At 35.0% G+C, this 19,922-nt stretch overlaps 1 pseudogene; it reads left to right on the top strand.

Moving 5' to 3' along the window:
- Window positions 1–1,127: 1,127 nt before the first annotated feature.
- Window positions 1,128–19,308, top strand: LOC132904161 (uncharacterized; annotated as a pseudogene).
- The last annotated feature ends 614 nt before the right edge of the window (window positions 19,309–19,922 follow it).

Raw genomic sequence — 19,922 nt, 5'->3', positions numbered from 1 at the left:
TGACTACCCGATACGAGATGGCGCCACATGAGAATTAAAAGTATTATTATAGTTTACAAAAAAAAGGGCAATTCGAGCTATCTACGGCTTAAAACAAATAGATTCACTTAGAGATTTTTTCAAAACCCTTAATATTTTAACATTGCCCTCACAATACATTTTCGCTTCATAACAATATTATAGAAGCTAAAATTCTTACTGGTTGTGCAGCTGGTGAAATTGTTTTTATACCACGCATTCCCCTCATTCCCAACAACTTTCCATTTCAATTTAAGCGTGTTCAGCTTACAATGGCTATATGTTTCGCGATGACAATTAACAAATTGCAAGGTCAAACGCTTGGAGCAGCCGGAGTCGACCTCAGGACGAATTGCTTCTCACACGGACAGCTCTACGTCGCTTTCCGCGGGTCACCAGCTGTGACAGGGCAAATAGCAAATGGGCAAGATAGCAAATGTTGTATACAAAGAGATACTTTAACTTTCCATTATTATAATTTCCTTTTTTTGTCTTTAGAATTTATTTGTTTTTTAACAGCTGCGCCCCCGGCAAAGTCCCGGGGACTTTTGTAAGAAAAATAAACTATGTTCTATTCCAGGCATTATTCTTCCCGTGTACGTAAGTTTCATCAAAATCCATCCAGTAGAATTTTCGTGATTGAATAGCATCCTCAAACACGCACTCACGTAGGTACATCAATTTTTTTGCATAATCTATACTAATATTATAAAGCTGAAGAATTTGTTTGTTTGTTTGAACGCGCTAATCTCAGGAATTACTGGTTCGAATTAAAAAATTCTTTTTGTGTCTAATAGAGCATTTATCGAGGAAGACTTTAGGCTATATATTATCACGCTGCAACTATTAGGAGCGAAGAAATAATGAAAAATGTGAAAAAAACGGGAAAAATTATTCCTCCTTCAGGGCTTCAATGATGCACAAAATAACTATTTCACGCGGACGAAGTCGCGGGCACAGCTAGTGTGCAATATAAAACAATTTAATTATTTTGCATATACCCACAAAAAAAAAAAAAAAAGTGTCTTTATACGTAGGGGTATTTATGAGTACGTAATATACTCGTACTTATGTGTGTCATTTAACGGTATTGCAACGACCTAAAATCGATGTTTGTGGTCATAGATGACACCGAGCCGGAGATCATTGTGGAAAGACCTCAAGCGGACCCTCCAAATACTCATCCTCACGCGGCCGTCGAAAGCGTCCCGCCGCTGGGAGAGGGAGCAGGGCCCAACGAGAGCGAAACCACTGAGGGCGACGCCGCTGCCCCGGAGCTTGATCCCGAGGTGTTACTGGCGCTCGGCGCCAAGACAGAAGACGGCCCCGAGTACGGGGACAATATTCATGCAAATTTGGCACAGCTCTGGACCCCTTTGTTAAAAAAGGGCCTCACTAAGGAGGATAAGGAAAAATTATTAAAAGAATATTTGGTGCCTCAAAATTGTACATTATTGCAAGCACCCAAGCTCAATCCGGAGATATCTGCAGCGATAACTGAGAGCAGCCGAAATCGGGACAAGAAAGTGCTCAGTGCACAGCAACAGCTAGGCGCGGGTGTAACCGCTGTCAACAGAGCAATGGATTTGATTTTGAGCAACGAAAACGACATCAAACTAACCTTTGCGACCTGCACTATACAGAAACACAAATTCGCATTAAGCTCATCACCCCAAGTTTAGACAAAAGCTTTGTGAACGTCGTTCAAGATTCACGTCGTGATGAGACCCTGTTCGGAAACAAATTGTCCGAAAAAATAAAAGCCTCGAAGACTATAGAAAAGCAAGGTTTTCAAATTAAGAAGACTACACCAAACCCTGCACCTTGTAACGACCCCCCCCCCTCTACTATTATTAAATTATTTAAAATTATTTATTATTTATTTACTAACGATTTATTTATATTTAATATTTATTTATTATTTATTTATTCACAAACGACACCAAATTGCAACGCCCTAACAAATAAATAATTAAAATATTATCATAATTTAACACTAGAAGGGCCATGGCCGTCAATTTGACGGCAAAATAATTTTGATGGCTAATAACTTTTTGTCTGTATTTCAGTTTGTATTCATATTTAATGACTTTTCATAACTTATGATTGTATAAGTTTTAACTTAATAAAAATAAATAAATAATGATTGATATGCGGGGTATGCTTACTCATACCTAATAAGACCGGACGCCGTCAATTTGACGGCACTTGAATACTTTGAAGTGTTATAAACAAAAGTTTTGTTTCTACCTTCTTATCTTACCTATATATTTATATGTTGTGTTTATTGACATGACTTACAGTTTCAACTGATTATTTGAAGAGAATTGTCGTGTGTTTATTTTATAATGAGTTCCAATCGGCGTTCCAAACAGCTCTCGAGTTTAGAAATAGAACGAGAGTTATCGCAACTTTGTAATATTGAAGAAGATGACTCAGGTGATGAAAGTGGCAATGAATTATCAGTAACGCATTGTGATAACGAAGATGAAGACTTTCAGCTAGACCAAGAAAGTTCTACATCTGAGGATTCAGAAGCCGACATTCCAACTGAAAGTCATTTCGACAGTGAAACGCAGGACAGTAATTTACACAGCGAACGTGGTATACGTAGAAGTCGTGGCAGAAGACCTGGATCCAGCGGAAGAGCAGTGCATTCGGGAAGTATAACACGTGGTGGGAGGCAAGTCAGAACGTCATCATTACCCGAAATAGGTATGAGACAAGTGGCTAGTGATGGCACTGAATGGACGTGTATTCCTAGTTTTAGTGTTGGAACGACGGGCCGTCGAAGTCGGCAAAATGTACTGAGAGAAAACCCAGGTCCCACTCCATATGCTAAGCGGTATGTAGAATCCAAAAAAGTTATTACTTCTTGGCGTCTTTTTATTCAAGAATTTATATTACGACGCATAAAGTTGTGCACTGAAACTGAAGCACGTATCAAATGTCAAGATGAATCGTGGGAAATTTCTTTAGATGAATTAGATGCTTTCATTGGACTGATTTATGCACGTGGAGCTTACAACATGAGCCATTTAGACCTAGACATTTTATGGTCCTTAGAATGGGGTCCGCCAGTTTTCAAAAATACTATGAGTAAAAATAGATTCAAAGAAATAATAAAATATTTACGATTTGATTTGAGAAGCACGCGTAATACACGTTTATCTACTGACAAATTTGCAATGATTTCTGATATATGGAATAATTTTATAGAAAATTGCCAAATGTGTTACATTCCTGGTGAAAATATGACTGTTGATGAGCAGTTATTTCCATCGAAAACACGTTGCCCTTTTTTGCAATATATTGCGAACAAGCCTGATAAATTTGGAATAAAGTTTTGGTTATTAGTGGATGTTGAGAGCAAATATCTGTGTGGGGGTTTTCCTTATTTAGGAAAAGATAGTGAGCGCCTAAGTAATATGTCGTTACCAGAACATGTTGTTATGAAATTGTTACAACCTTACCTCAAAAAAGGTCGGAACGTTACAACGGATAATTTTTTCACATCTCTAAAATTGGCAGAAAAGCTTAGATCTGAAAGTACAAGTATTGTTGGAACAATGAGACGGGCAAGACGAGAAGTACCAGCGAATTGTAGAAACATTCGTACAAAGAGATATGAAACCTTTATACTGAAATCGGCAACAAACACAACCCTAACAATTTATCAAGGTAAACCTGGGAAAAATGTAATTGTATTGAGTACATTACACGAAAATATTCATATTGATGCTGAGTCAAAAAAAAAACTACCGGAGACTATACAATTTTATAACGAAACTAAGGTAGGCGTGGATATAATTGACCAAATGGCACGAAAATATACTGTAAGAGCTGGAACACGAAGATGGCCAGTCCACGTCTTCTATAATATTCTAGATTTGGCCGCCATAAATTCATGGATTATTTATCGCCAAGTTACAGGTGAAAACATTTCTCGTCATAATTATATTCTACAACTTGTAAGTGAACTTCGCGCAGAGTACGTGAATAAAAAACAAAGTGCATCAGCTTTTCAACGTTTGGATAACATAACTATTGAAGAAGAACAGCCTTCTACATCACAAAAAAGACGACAATGTCAAATTAATTCAAAATGTAAAAAGAACCGCACTTGTGACTTATGTACTATTTGCCAGAAAGCTGTTTGTGGTCAATGTGTAAAAAAAGTATTTAAAAAAATTATTTGTAATAAATGTTTTATGTAACTAATCAAAGTATTTAATTAAAAGCATTAATTAAAATTCGTAATTTTGTTTTTATGACACACATAGGTACATATTTCAATCATATTTTCTCCGTTATTATCATATACCGTCAATTTGACGGTCGCGGTCTTTGAAGGTATGCAATTTCCCCGACCCTTCTAGTGTTAATACGCTCTTTTTACGACACCAACGTAATAAATAATATTACGCAAAACCTAAGGACCCTTTTTAATTAACCTTTCCGTATTTCTTATTTCCTAATATGATTTCTTAATATGGCCAATAGCACGTGATCTTAGTGGTATTTCCCTGGTTGTATAGCCGATATAACCTCAGACTCTACGAAGTCTACATATCCTAGAACGACCCTAGTGAACCTATATGACCTAACTCTGTCTGATTACTAAAATTATAAATAGGAACTTATAATGTAGATAAATAGAGAGTAATTAAATATTCAAGTTTTCCAATATTTTTATCCAGATTGGAAAAGCATATATGTATTTGACTTTAACACTCGAGCTTCTAGTTATAGGTAATTTATTAAGTATGGAATTACAGAATGGTATGATATTTAAATGAGCATTTGAACTTTCGAGTATAGGCATACCTATATTAGGTAAATATTGAGGTACTGATATGACGTCACATCAGCATTTGAGCTTTCAGGTATAGGCATACGTTTATATAAATTAATATGAAATACAGCATGACATGTTCCCAGCATTTGAGCTTTCGGGTATAGGCAGCGACCCCTCCCCGTCGCTACCGGTGGATCGCGTCACCAGACGGGGTAATCCTCCCCCCTAGCTCATTCATATTTTCTCAAGTCAATAAAATTCAATGAGACCTTGTAAGTCTTATATGTCGATACTGTCGAAGTAAGTCAAAGTCCTGTCAAGGGACGAGAGGAGAGACCAAATGTCTCCAAGCGATATTACCTTATTCTACAATGCAGCATTAGCTTGACATTGCAATGAGCTGATTTAATATATTTAACTAATTTAATATTTGATATGTCATCAGGAAAGGTAATATCAAATCTCCGAAGGAGAATACACAATACAGTCAATCACCAAAGGGGTAGTCAATCATTTTAGGTATAATAATAAATAGCAAGAATAGGTGTAATTCCTAGACATGCGAATATTAGATAAAATATTAGAATATTTATTATATATTATTAGATAATAACCTTATTGCAATAAGTTTTCATTACTTATTTTGGATTCGAATAAACGAAGGTAATTTATAGAATCGGCCTTCAATAGACCCTGCATTTTAATGATTTAAAGATTATGTGGTAAATATAAGTAGTTGATAGTTATATCCAAAGCATTCATGGCTTTATTTATTTAAACATACGTTATAAATGTATTTCCTCACTTGGTTAATCTTGGCAAAATGATCACAAAAGTAGATAAGTGTCTGAATGTTTCTCATATAAAACCATAGGTTGTATAAAATAAGTGAAAATATTTCATTCACTAAAAGTTGTAAGGGTGTTTCCCCTGAGATGATCTCATATGAGAATAATACAGATAAAAGACTTTCTAGACTTGATTGCGTATAATCTAAATCTATGTCCAACTCCACTGCTTTGCCTCGAAGAATTACGGACGACCAGTTTCACTGATCAGATCAGATCATAGCTCTCAAAATCCGGAAATCATCCTTTTTAATAATAATTAATTAATATTAATTTTCCAAAGAACATTTCACCCAAGACCAAGCAAGCCAGAAATATTCAAATTTCACAGTAGATAATATATTATTGACTTTGGATCAACTTTCAACCCAAGCAAGAGATTCAACACATAGTTATATCAATTTCATTATTCGAATTCAAATAAATAATAAAATAAAAATAATGGAATTCTTTCACCCGTTTCCAGGAACCGCCTCCCAGGAACCACTTCACTCATCACTTATCGAATAAAATTATATTAATTTAAGTTAATATCGAAATCGATTCCCGCGCGTGCGCAAACCTATCGCGTTTTAGGCTTGTCTACCCCGTTATCTGGCCAGATTCCGTCTGTTTCTACCGTTCGCGACTGAACCCCACGGATTCAGCATCCCCGACCCCTAACCGATACTCATAGGCCGACTGAGATCGACTCTCTGACCCTGCCTCATCCCGACTCCGAATCGAATGATCCTTTAGCAAACTTCCAATTTGTTTTTGTTAAAATATGGGCGTGACCCTAACTAAGACGCCACCAACTTATTAACCAATTAGCGTTTCACACGTTTTTGTCAAGCAAGCCCTTTGTCCTTGCACGGCGGAATTAAATATACATACATATGGTCACGTCCACATCCCTTGCGGCCTGACAGAGCCAACAGTCCCGAAAGGACCGAACGGCCACGTTCAGCTATTTGAATTAAATTTATTATAAAATTGATTTAAATATTAAAATATATTTGTGATATAATATTTGAGAATGAAATAACGTGTGCAAATATCTTGGACCGTTACAATCGACCCCAAAATTATACACAGGTGGAAAGGCAACGTCCTTGAAACCGGAGTAGAATTTTCACCACTCACAATTCTCAAATGTTTTGAACATAAGGTCATTATAATATATATTCTTCTTTTTTTTTCTTACCGAAGAATATTCAACAAAATATTATTTTCTCAAACACAAGGAAATGTGTATGCCCTAGTGTGGGTGAAAAGAGCAGTGTGAGGTGTATTTCAACCAAGGGAATATCAGAAATCACCAAAGCAAGCTTTGAGCTTCTTACTTTTGCAATGAACGACCATTCTCGATCAACCAGATTTTGACAATGATCTTGATAGGAAACAGGGTGTGAGACTGCCAACTCTAGTAGTAATGGTTATCCACTCAGATTAATCCAATCTTCCGATTATTTCTGAATTGATTACGTAACATTCCCACGAATCAAGGTCAAATCTATATAACGGTGAGACAAAGGTGCCCATGTACTAAAAGTTTTCTCAAAACTTTAGAGCAACACCAACACTTCCTTGGAGAATGTGCAGTGTACTAGTTATCGTCTTAGCTTTTTGTGCAGTGAGGAATTTCGTACAGTTGTTGTAACACCGGGATGTAATATATACCTCTATTTTGAAGCATATATTTTTATGTAAACCTAACTCCAAATTCCCACTGTACCAAATTCATTGTGTAGTGTACTTCTTTGCTTTGAGTAAATAATATGGGTGTAATCAAGCTCAGCAACGTGACATAAACCAAGCCCTCTCAAATTTTTTTCAATCTTAACACCACCTTAAATCAGTCACCATTCGCCACTTGAGAATATGTCACAACCATAACCTGATTACGATAAAACATTATTTTACACAAATTTACAACATAAAAACCACTATAAAATGTTTCAATTAATTACCCCTCCACCAAACCAGTAAATCTGTCAACACTTTGTTTTACTTCAATTATTTCAAACATTATTACAAACTTAAATTATTTCAATCTCAAAAGATTATCATTTCTTTTACTGTTCTTTTTTGAAATATCAGTATGATACAATTTTAATTTGTTTTCCATATGTAAACACAATATCGGTACATACGTTTTTGGTTTTAATGTTAAATTTTACATATAAACTGTTGATTTTTAAATAGATACCCCATTGATTCCATAGATATAGGTATATTATTATTATTAGCATGAATATGAATCCATCATGTCGTCGGTCGGTAGATATTTTTTTTTTAAATGTATTTCAGACTTTATTAATAATCTATATTTCAAAAAGATAAACCTTCACAAAGATTACTTATTTATTATTCTTCTCCTGTAATAATCAGTCAGATAACTTCTTTTCCTAATACTTCAACTATCGTGCTTGTATGGATGTAGAAGACTACACTAGATATGTACAATCATCTAATCACTTATTGTAATTGTAACGACAGTTACTTTAACTACGAATATCTTGACGCAACTTGCCAAATCGATTCCAGTGTTCTGCTAGATTCAAACTCCTTATATGACTTTTACTATAATTGATGTAACTGATTTTTCCCTCAATAACTACATATTCGTATCATCACCAGTTCATCAAATTAAGTTTAAGTCGCACTTACACACATAGTTTATTAAAAGTACACCCATTTACGACCCCATTCGTTTCACATTCCATAATCACTTTGTCCTATTTAACCACTATAGTACTAAACCAAAATATAATTATTCATAATAAATTTACCCATTATAACCTTAAAATTGTTAAAACCAAAACACATATACATACGTCCAAATATAATTCACGTCTTTATCCTTTACGAGGCAGCTAGAATTACACCCTACGAGTATTTTTTTTCAATAGATATAAGAATGACTGCAGGGCGAAATTGAAACATACGTGAAAACTAACTGAACTCGATATTTAAATATCAAACGACTAGTACTTATATAATAATACAGCTGAATTTGGCATTGGCATTACTTAGGTATTATTAAGTATACAACTAACACATAATTTATTCTTAAATTAAATACTCCTTATGTAAAAATACCTATACTGTATCTACCAATCTCTCTCAACCTGTCATTTGCTTTCTACTGCTTCTCTCTCTACTCGATAATATTAACTCTCATCTTGGTATGATAAACTATTATGATCAAGTACTGACTCTTGAATAATAACCATTCCCTAGATCAATTTACAACTCTCTCTCATCTGTGGAAGTCTCTCTCTCATCTGCGGAAGTCTCTCTCTCATCTTTAGAAATCTCTCTCTCTCAATCATGCCGTCCTATGTAACCGACCGAGTTTGAGTTACTTATATATCTGTAATAATTTACAGAAATTTATTTAAATTTCTAGCTTTGCCCTTTCGTATTCATACCGTACTCCTTTTCACTACCTAATTATTTAGTCATATGTACAATTGATAAACATAAACACAACATAGAGAATTATTTTTTTTTCACATTACACTCATACTGATATGAATCGCTAATAAATTTGATTAAACTTTTCCTTTTACAAATGGAGCAGTTTCCTAATATTTAGTAATTAAAATTAAACACTGTATCATTATCATATGTAAAAACCATTGACGCCTGATAACTTTACTAGATTAATAACTACTTTTTACGTAAATTCATCCAATCTCATTGTTCTTTATTATAATAGGTTAGCAAACTCTGAAACTACTTCAACACCAGGGTGTAGAAAATAAATTAATCGTATAACCTTTATCTATAATCTCAAATATCGTTCATATAATGTCCGACCCCACGTTATCATCTCAACACCAGGATGAACGAAACACTTAATGTCCGACCCCACACTATCATTCCAGCATGGAATAACAGGACTGTAAAAATCCCGACCCCACACCAGTATAGTATTATAAATACAAGGATTTGAAGAACATCTTGGACTTCACCATAACCACTCTTACACAAAATCATCCATCTATAAGTACAATTAAATTAATTCTTTACTAGAAAAGTATTTTTAACCGTAGTAGCACAACTGAATGCTGACTCTGTCCACCCCGCAACGACAAATTCGAATAACCGTATATCACAAATATACTTCTGTATCCAAATCTTCCGACCCCGCGCTAGTAACCCCATAAGTACCAAGGTGAGCAGATAACCTACCTCCACTCTTCTTATTATATTAACAAAAATCTTTTTATTAATAAAAAAAATATTAAGATCAGGTAAACTATTAACTTTTCATCCAAACGAAACTTCTAAGTTCGTCCAAGATCGCTGACTCCGTCCACCCCGCAAAGAGACAGACGTAACGGAGACGTATGCAAGTAACTTACTCGTAATAATAAATAATAGGGTGCCCAAGCTATCTGACTGTTAAACTCTGTAAGTAAAACTAAACTAAATTTAATTTTCTCAATATTTTTTTTGTAACTTATTTGATTAATATAAACACCGCGACCCCAAATTGTACAGTCGTATAAAAAATTTTTTTTTTTTCTATTAACTATTTGGTAAATCTTCCAAATCAAAAGTAAAACCTAATTATTATCCTCCTATCATTATCATCTACGTAATAAACTTAAATGATCTCAATAATGATTCCAAAACCTATGACATTTTTTTCTCTTCCTAAAATCTGGTCACCCTAACTTCGGAAGAAAACATGTGCAACGTCATAAATAAGCACTCCACTTACAACATTGATTTGGGCTACGTAATTTAGTTTTTTGTTTCGACCCCATATCGATCGTCAATTCTTTCTTATCGTCATATTTTTCTAACGAACACTTGTAGTCATAAATTAGTCAAACTATTATACTTCTACACGTCAACACGAAAAGTGAGCTCTAGTACTTAGTCAGCCCCTTTTTTGTTTATTTCACACGCTGAGAGGTGACCATAAAGATGTCGAGGTACAACTTGACTCTGTTTTTGTAACCCGCTGTAATCTAAGAACCGGCCCATGAACAGACCTATTGTTTTTTATAAACATTCCCATGTGATAAGACCCACATGAACTATTTCTTTGTTCCCGTCGTAGGCATGGCTTCAAATTGCAAGCTTGCTTAAATATTAACGATTCATAGAATCATACTCCTGAGAAATAAATGAACTAAAATCTTGACCGAAACTTCGCTCCCGAAAATATAAGTAATTATTAAAAGCTACAAGTTTTTTTTTTTATATAACGAGCAATATAAAATAGTTTTTAGATATTATTAATAATAGGTTTAGTTTATTAAAATTAGAAGATAAATTAAACATTTTATGTAGACTTAGCATCACACATCGCGGCAACAAATTGTGACCGATTTACATATTAAATGTAATCGGCCACTTTAATTGGCCAAATAAGAAATCAAGCTAAAATAAAAATAATAAAATAAATAATATTTAACTTGTAAGCGTTTTAAAACAATATCTAAATTATTTATTTTATAACAATCTAGGAAACAAATCTGAGAAAAACCTGTATAAACGTTACACTTTCAATAAAACTAAATTTCTTATTAAATAACCTATTTTCTATATCCTTGTTACTACGTTTTTTTTTTATATATCCTGGTCACTACGGTTTTTATATGTATATCCTGTTCACTATGTTTTATTATATTCTAGTCACTACTGTTTTTATATATCTTGGTCACTACGTTTTTTTTATATCCTAGTCACTACGTTTTTTTTATATCCTGGTCACTACTTTTTTTTTTCATCCTGGTCACTACTTTTTTTTTTCATCCTGGTCACGGCACCAAATTGTAACGACCCCCCCCCCCCTCTACTATTATTAAATTATTTAAAATTATTTATTATTTATTTACTAACGATTTATTTATATTTAATATTTATTTATTATTTATTTATTCACAAACGACACCAAATTGCAACGCCCTAACAAATAAATAATTAAAATATTATCATAATTTAATACGCTCTTTTTACGACACCAACGTAATAAATAATATTACGCAAAACCTAAGGACCCTTTTTAATTAACCTTTCCGTATTTCTTATTTCCTAATATGATTTCTTAATATGGCCAATAGCACGTGATCTTAGTGGTATTTCCCTGGTTGTATAGCCGATATAACCTCAGACTCTACGAAGTCTACATATCCTAGAACGACCCTAGTGAACCTATATGACCTAACTCTGTCTGATTACTAAAATTATAAATAGGAACTTATAATGTAGATAAATAGAGAGTAATTAAATATTCAAGTTTTCCAATATTTTTATCCAGATTGGAAAAGCATATATGTATTTGACTTTAACACTCGAGCTTCTAGTTATAGGTAATTTATTAAGTATGGAATTACAGAATGGTATGATATTTAAATGAGCATTTGAACTTTCGAGTATAGGCATACCTATATTAGGTAAATATTGAGGTACTGATATGACGTCACATCAGCATTTGAGCTTTCAGGTATAGGCATACGTTTATATAAATTAATATGAAATACAGCATGACATGTTCCCAGCATTTGAGCTTTCGGGTATAGGCAGCGACCCCTCCCCGTCGCTACCGGTGGATCGCGTCACCAGACGGGGTAATCCTCCCCCCTAGCTCATTCATATTTTCTCAAGTCAATAAAATTCAATGAGACCTTGTAAGTCTTATATGTCGATACTGTCGAAGTAAGTCAAAGTCCTGTCAAGGGACGAGAGGAGAGACCAAATGTCTCCAAGCGATATTACCTTATTCTACAATGCAGCATTAGCTTGACATTGCAATGAGCTGATTTAATATATTTAACTAATTTAATATTTGATATGTCATCAGGAAAGGTAATATCAAATCTCCGAAGGAGAATACACAATACAGTCAATCACCAAAGGGGTAGTCAATCATTTTAGGTATAATAATAAATAGCAAGAATAGGTGTAATTCCTAGACATGCGAATATTAGATAAAATATTAGAATATTTATTATATATTATTAGATAATAACCTTATTGCAATAAGTTTTCATTACTTATTTTGGATTCGAATAAACGAAGGTAATTTATAGAATCGGCCTTCAATAGACCCTGCATTTTAATGATTTAAAGATTATGTGGTAAATATAAGTAGTTGATAGTTATATCCAAAGCATTCATGGCTTTATTTATTTAAACATACGTTATAAATGTATTTCCTCACTTGGTTAATCTTGGCAAAATGATCACAAAAGTAGATAAGTGTCTGAATGTTTCTCATATAAAACCATAGGTTGTATAAAATAAGTGAAAATATTTCATTCACTAAAAGTTGTAAGGGTGTTTCCCCTGAGATGATCTCATATGAGAATAATACAGATAAAAGACTTTCTAGACTTGATTGCGTATAATCTAAATCTATGTCCAACTCCACTGCTTTGCCTCGAAGAATTACGGACGACCAGTTTCACTGATCAGATCAGATCATAGCTCTCAAAATCCGGAAATCATCCTTTTTAATAATAATTAATTAATATTAATTTTCCAAAGAACATTTCACCCAAGACCAAGCAAGCCAGAAATATTCAAATTTCACAGTAGATAATATATTATTGACTTTGGATCAACTTTCAACCCAAGCAAGAGATTCAACACATAGTTATATCAATTTCATTATTCGAATTCAAATCTATATATATAAAACTCTTCCGTTACTGAGTGACTGACTGACAGACAACGCACAGTCGAAACTACTGGTCGTAGACAGCTGAAATTTGGAATGTAGGTTCCTTGGGATATGTAGGGGAGCACTAAGAAAGGATTTTTGGAAATTCAACCCCCAAGGGGGGGAAAAGGGGTAAAAACGTTTCTATGAAAAATCTTATTCCTTGGGTTTATAAATTTGAAACTTGGCATGAACACGTACATAGGCAAGTAAATATGTTTGACATTATAAGTTTTTTCAAACTACCCTCCAATCGTGATTTAGGGGGTGCGATTGGGTGACTGATTTATTAACGCACAGCCGAAACCGCTCAGTATAGGAGTCTGAGATTTTGAACAGAGGTTCCTTTAGTAACATAAGTGAGCACTAAGAAGGGATTTTTGAAATGTCAACCCCCAAGGGGGGGAAACGGGATAAACTGAGCCGGGGCTGCGGGAAAGTTCTAACGAGATACCGTGGCCCCGGAACGCAAAGGGCAACTGAAGGAACGAGGTGGGTTTTAGTCAGTAAAAGTCTGACACTCCCTTCCGTTCCACCCAGAGCGGGAGAGGTCATTTGATGATTTCCCATCCTTAAAAAAAAAGACTTTGTATGAATATTATATTAAGAATATATAGTATTGAATCATACCTTCTTAATAGGAGTCAATATGTAGAAGTAAATAGTTTATGTTCAAAATCAAAGAATGAAGAGGTTCACAGATCTGAATCTAGAATAAATAGATTCGGAGTACCTCAAGGAAGCGTACTGGGGCCACTGCTGTTTCTAATTTATATCAATGATCTTCCAAAATATATACGACATAAAATGGTTTTATTTGCTGACGACAGTACGGCCACAATCAAATGTGACAATACGAATGAATACGAATGTGACATAAATAAAGTTTTAAATGATATTATAATGTGGTTAGACTCAAACAATCTAAAAATTAATTTGCAAAAAACTAAATTAATGCAGTTTCATCAAAGAAAATTACCACCTAATCTGAATATAAATTATAATGGCTACAGGCTGGAGGAGGTACAAACAACAAAATTTCTAGGACTTTCGATTGACAGCAAATTAACATGGTCCTCTCACACTGAGCAAGTATGCAAAAAACTTTATAAAGCAGTACATGCTTTGTTCAAATTGTCAAAAAAAGTAAACATTGAAGTGGTATTAACTGCTTACCATGGTTTAGTTACACCTCATTTACGATACGGCGTTATTTTTTGGGGTAACTCGAGTGGTAATGACAAAGTTTTTAAGGCACAAAAAAGGTGTTTAAGATCGATGTGCAATTTGCAAAGTACAGACAGTTGTGTACCGATATTTAAATCACTGAAATTATTGACATTTCCATGTATTTTTATACTAGCTGTGCCCGCGACTTCGTCCGCGTGAAATAGTTATTTTGTGCATCATTGAAGCCCTGAAGGAGGAATAATTTTTCCCGTTTTTTTCACATTTTTCATTATTTCTTCGCTCCTAATAGTTGCAGCGTGATAATATATAGCCTAAAGTCTTCCTCGATAAATGCTCTATTAGACACAAAAAGAATTTTTTAATTCGAACCAGTAATTCCTGAGATTAGCGCGTTCAAACAAACAAACAAATTCTTCAGCTTTATAATATTAGTATAGATTATGCAAAAAAATTGATGTACCTACGTGAGTGCGTGTTTGAGGATGCTATTCAATCACGAAAATTCTACTGGATGGATTTTGATGAAACTTACGTACACGGGAAGAATAATGCCTGGAATAGAACATAGTTTATTTTTCTTACAAAAGTCCCCGGGACTTTGCCGGGGGCGCAGCTGTTAAAAAACAAATAAATTCTAAAGACAAAAAAAGGAAATTATAATAATGGAAAGTTAAAGTATCTCTTTGTATACAACATTTGCTATCTTGCCCATTTGCTATTTGCCCTGTCACAGCTGGTGACCCGCGGAAAGCGACGTAGAGCTGTCCGTGTGAGAAGCAATTCGTCCTGAGGTCGACTCCGGCTGCTCCAAGCGTTTGACCTTGCAATTTGTTAATTGTCATCGCGAAACATATAGCCATTGTAAGCTGAACACGCTTAAATTGAAATGGAAAGTTGTTGGGAATGAGGGGAATGCGTGGTATAAAAACAATTTCACCAGCTGCACAACCAGTAAGAATTTTAGCTTCTATAATATTGTTATGAAGCGAAAATGTATTGTGAGGGCAATGTTAAAATATTAAGGGTTTTGAAAAAATCTCTAAGTGAATCTATTTGTTTTAAGCCGTAGATAGCTCGAATTGCCCTTTTTTTTGTAAACTATAATAATACTTTTAATTCTCATGTGGCGCCATCTCGTATCGGGTAGTCAAAAAATAAATATCTAAACCACGGGAACTAAATCAATGGTGAAACGGTAAGTATTGGCGTTACTACATTGTGTGTTATTAATCTTGAGCGATGCATTGTCGCCGATGCGGGGCGCGTCAAACTACCTACATAAAAAAAAATCTTCTCAAAGATGTGGTGAAACGGTAAGTACTGGCGAAACTAAATCAATGAAAAAAAGAATTTCTAATAAATTGAAAATTTTGCCAACGGCTACAATCGTGTTATTTCTTAAATTCTCATGAGGCGCCATCTCGTATCGGGTGGGGAAAAAAATAAATGTCTAAACCACGGGAACTTAATCAAAAAACAAAGCATAATGAATTAAATCAATAAAATGCTATTTTTTTAATCATCATTATAAATATGATAATTAATTATTTATAGCTTTTTATATCGATTCAAAAATGACGATGTTCCATACAAACTTGCACCCCCTAATTCATCCCCTTGGGATAGAATTTCAGGATAAAAAGTAGCCTATATTCTAATCCAGGTTAATAGCTATATCTGTGCCGAATTTCGTTCAAATCCGTTCGGTAGATTTTGCGTGATGCGCGTACAAACATACAGACAGACAGACGGACAGACAGACAGACAGACAGACAGACAAAAATTCTAAAAAAAATTGTTTTGACTTCTATTGACCCTAGAAAGATCCCTTATATTTTTTTTTCTTAAATATCTTCAATGTACAGACAAATTTCAGTTACAGTTTTATTATATGTATGGATTAATTATTTATAGCTTTTTATATCGATTCAAAAATGACGATGTTCCATACAAACTTGCACCCCCTAATTCATCCCCTTGGGATAGAATTTCAGGATAAAAAGTAGCCTATATTCTAATCCAGGTTAATAGCTATATCTGTGCCGAATTTCGTTCAAATCCGTTCGGTAGATTTTGCGTGATGCGCGTACAAACATACAGACAGACAGACGGACAGACAGACAGACAGACAGACAGACAAAAATTCTAAAAAAAATTGTTTTGACTTCTATTGACCCTAGAAAGACCCCTTATATTTTTTTTTCTTAAATATCTTCAATGTACAGACAAATTTCAGTTACAGTTTTATTATATGTATGGATATGGATTAGAATTATGTATTTTTGTGAAATTGAATTCGAATTTATTTAAAAAACTTTCCGACATTAGGATGAGGGTAGATCACATCAGACCCCAATACAAATATAAGTTGGTAACTGGTGGATTTAAAACTGCCATGATGAATAAAAATGTTATCAGAATGGCTCCCATAATTTTTAATAAAATACCCGACAACATTAAAATTCTCGATATTGTGACATTTAAAAATAAATTGAAATCATTTTTGACAGACAGATGCTATTATAATATAAATGACTTTCTAAATGACGATTTAAAGGACTGGAATTAGCCACTTTGACGAATTACTTTGGGATATATTTGTATGTGTTTTTTTTTTCTTTTTTTATGGTTTGGAAGCAATTAGTTTTTTTTGTTTTTTTTTTAATTTAGAGACTAAGTACCTTAATTATTGTACGTCTATTATAGACAGGCCACAGTGACACCTTACATGTTTATCATTTTTATATCTTTTATACCTGTGTACCACAATAAATATTTTTGAATTTGAATTTGAATTTGAATATGACAACTTTCAGTCGTCTCTTTAACATACATAATAACATACATAATTATGTACATACATGCATAACATTAATAACATCACGCCTTTAAATCCCTATTATGTGTTAACACTACCCATACAAACAGCTACGAAATTTGTCCGCGTCCATTTTCACCTAAATTCTTAACGTTAATGAGATTTACTTTTTATTATCAGGTCAACCTAATAGCCTCACATGTACGTATAACTTCGTAAGAATTTTCTTTCAACTCCTAACCGTTGAGGAGTTGTACCTTCCATCATCAGCTCATTCACATGGGATGATGACTATCAGACGCAAATACTTAAACAGATCTATGAAATTGTCAAAAACGTAATTGCCTGTAAATTTGAGGTTTGCCCTTGATTTCCCTGGAATACCATCATCAGATCCTGACTAGGTAACAACGGGACCAACTTGAAAGTATACTCTACCGAACAAAAAAAGAATCACGTAAATCGGTCCATAAATCGCGGCGTAATCGGTATGCATAAATAAAACACCCGAATTTTATTTTCTATTAACTATCACGAGTTGTCTCGATGCTCGATAGATGGCGTTGGCATCGAGATAGATCGCGCTATGGTTTCGTTACCGTCATTTAGCTAGGTAGCGTAAAATATTTTAATTTATCGTGTAATTTTAGCAGCGCCCCTAGCGGACATACGCGAAACTACATATTACACACTACAAATATTTTGATTTGAAATTATTATTTGTTTGATTCATTAACTTTTAACTTGACTTATTTAACTTATTTTACTCTCTATTTCAGTTAATTTTTGATTTGTTGATTAGATTTGATATTTTTGATAGTGATAGGTGTCGAAGGGCGAGAAGTCTTAAATATTGGTTAGTAAAAAATACGTATCAGTTGCGGAAAGCAGGATGGCACTAAATAGGATGGGATGGGACAGGATAGGACTGGACGGGGCAGGACGGGACACAACAGGTTGGGACGGGACGGAACAGAACGAGAAGAGACGGGACAAGACGGGAGAAGCCATATGAATTTAAACCAAATATAAACATAAAACAGCCCCGCACGATACTGGATAAAAAAATGGGTGAAATTTTATGGCGTATCCTTATAATATAAATACATTTGCGCGGGCGAAGCCGCGGGCATAAGCTAGTAAATAATAAAATAAAAATAATGGAATTCTTTCACCCGTTTCCAGGAACCGCCTCCCAGGAACCACTTCACTCATCACTTATCGAATAAAATTATATTAATTTAAGTTAATATCGAAATCGATTCCCGCGCGTGCGCAAACCTATCGCGTTTTAGGCTTGTCTACCCCGTTATCTGGCCAGATTCCGTCTGTTTCTACCGTTCGCGACTGAACCCCACGGATTCAGCATCCCCGACCCCTAACCGATACTCATAGGCCGATTGAGATCGACTCTCTGACCCTGCCTCATCCCGACTCCGAATCGAATGATCCTTTAGCAAACTTCCAATTTGTTTTTGTTAAAATATGGGCGTGACCCTAACTAAGACGCCACCAACTTATTAACCAATTAGCGTTTCACACGTTTTTGTCAAGCAAGCCCTTTGTCCTTGCACGGCGGAATTAAATATACATACATATGGTCACGTCCACATCCCTTGCGGCCTGACAGAGCCAACAGTCCCGAAAGGACCGAACGGCCACGTTCAGCTATTTGAATTAAATTTATTATAAAATTGATTTAAATATTAAAATATATTTGTGATATAATATTTGAGAATGAAATAACGTGTGCAAATATCTTGGACCGTTACAACCTTCGGCGTCTACATCTTCCCGTCCGGCTCCACCACGGGGAAACTGGTCAGCGCCTCCCCGCTACCCGAAGGGCGGCCGGGGATGAGCCAAGAAAAATCCGGCGCCAAGGAAGCCGCCGTCATCAGCTCCCGCGACTGCGGCCAAGGCCACCAGCAAGCCGCAGACACGCGGACAGACACGGCAACAGTAGCGCAGGTACACGCTGGCCGCATACACCTATTCTACCACTGTTGGCAGAAAATAACCGATAATCCCCAGATTTTGAAATGGATTCGTGATGGCCTTGATGTTCCTTTTCAGAATTTAGTAACACAGGACTCTGCACCCGTTAGTCATATACTACCGGAAGAAAGACACGACATGTCTTTAGCCATAGAGAATGGGTGGTATCCAATACCCTCATCTGAGCAACATATCCAGGCAAATTTGGCAATGGTGCGAGACACGAAATATTTGGTTGTTTGCCTCTTATATAAATACCAGAGACAACAAAGAGGCTGATGAGGAATCCCGTCGAATCAACCCTGATATCGAATGGGAACTCTCGACGTCAGCCTTCGGTCAAATAACAGAGGCATTTGGTGAACCCGAAATAGATTTATTTGCATCCCGCTCCAATGCCAAATCTGATCTATATGTTTCATGGAAACAAGATCCCGATGCAATGACCGTAGATGCTTTCACTATCGATTGGAGTAATTACTATTTTTACGCTTTCCCACCTTTTGCGTTGTTACTGAAATGTATAAGAAAGTTCATCGATGATGAGGCTGAAGGGATTCTTGTGTTTCCATACTGGCCGTC

This window comes from Amyelois transitella, chromosome W, assembly GCF_032362555.1.
Source record: "Amyelois transitella isolate CPQ chromosome W, ilAmyTran1.1, whole genome shotgun sequence".
NCBI lineage: Eukaryota > Metazoa > Arthropoda > Insecta > Lepidoptera > Pyralidae > Amyelois > Amyelois transitella.
This window is presented reverse-complemented; position numbering and strand designations above follow the sequence as displayed.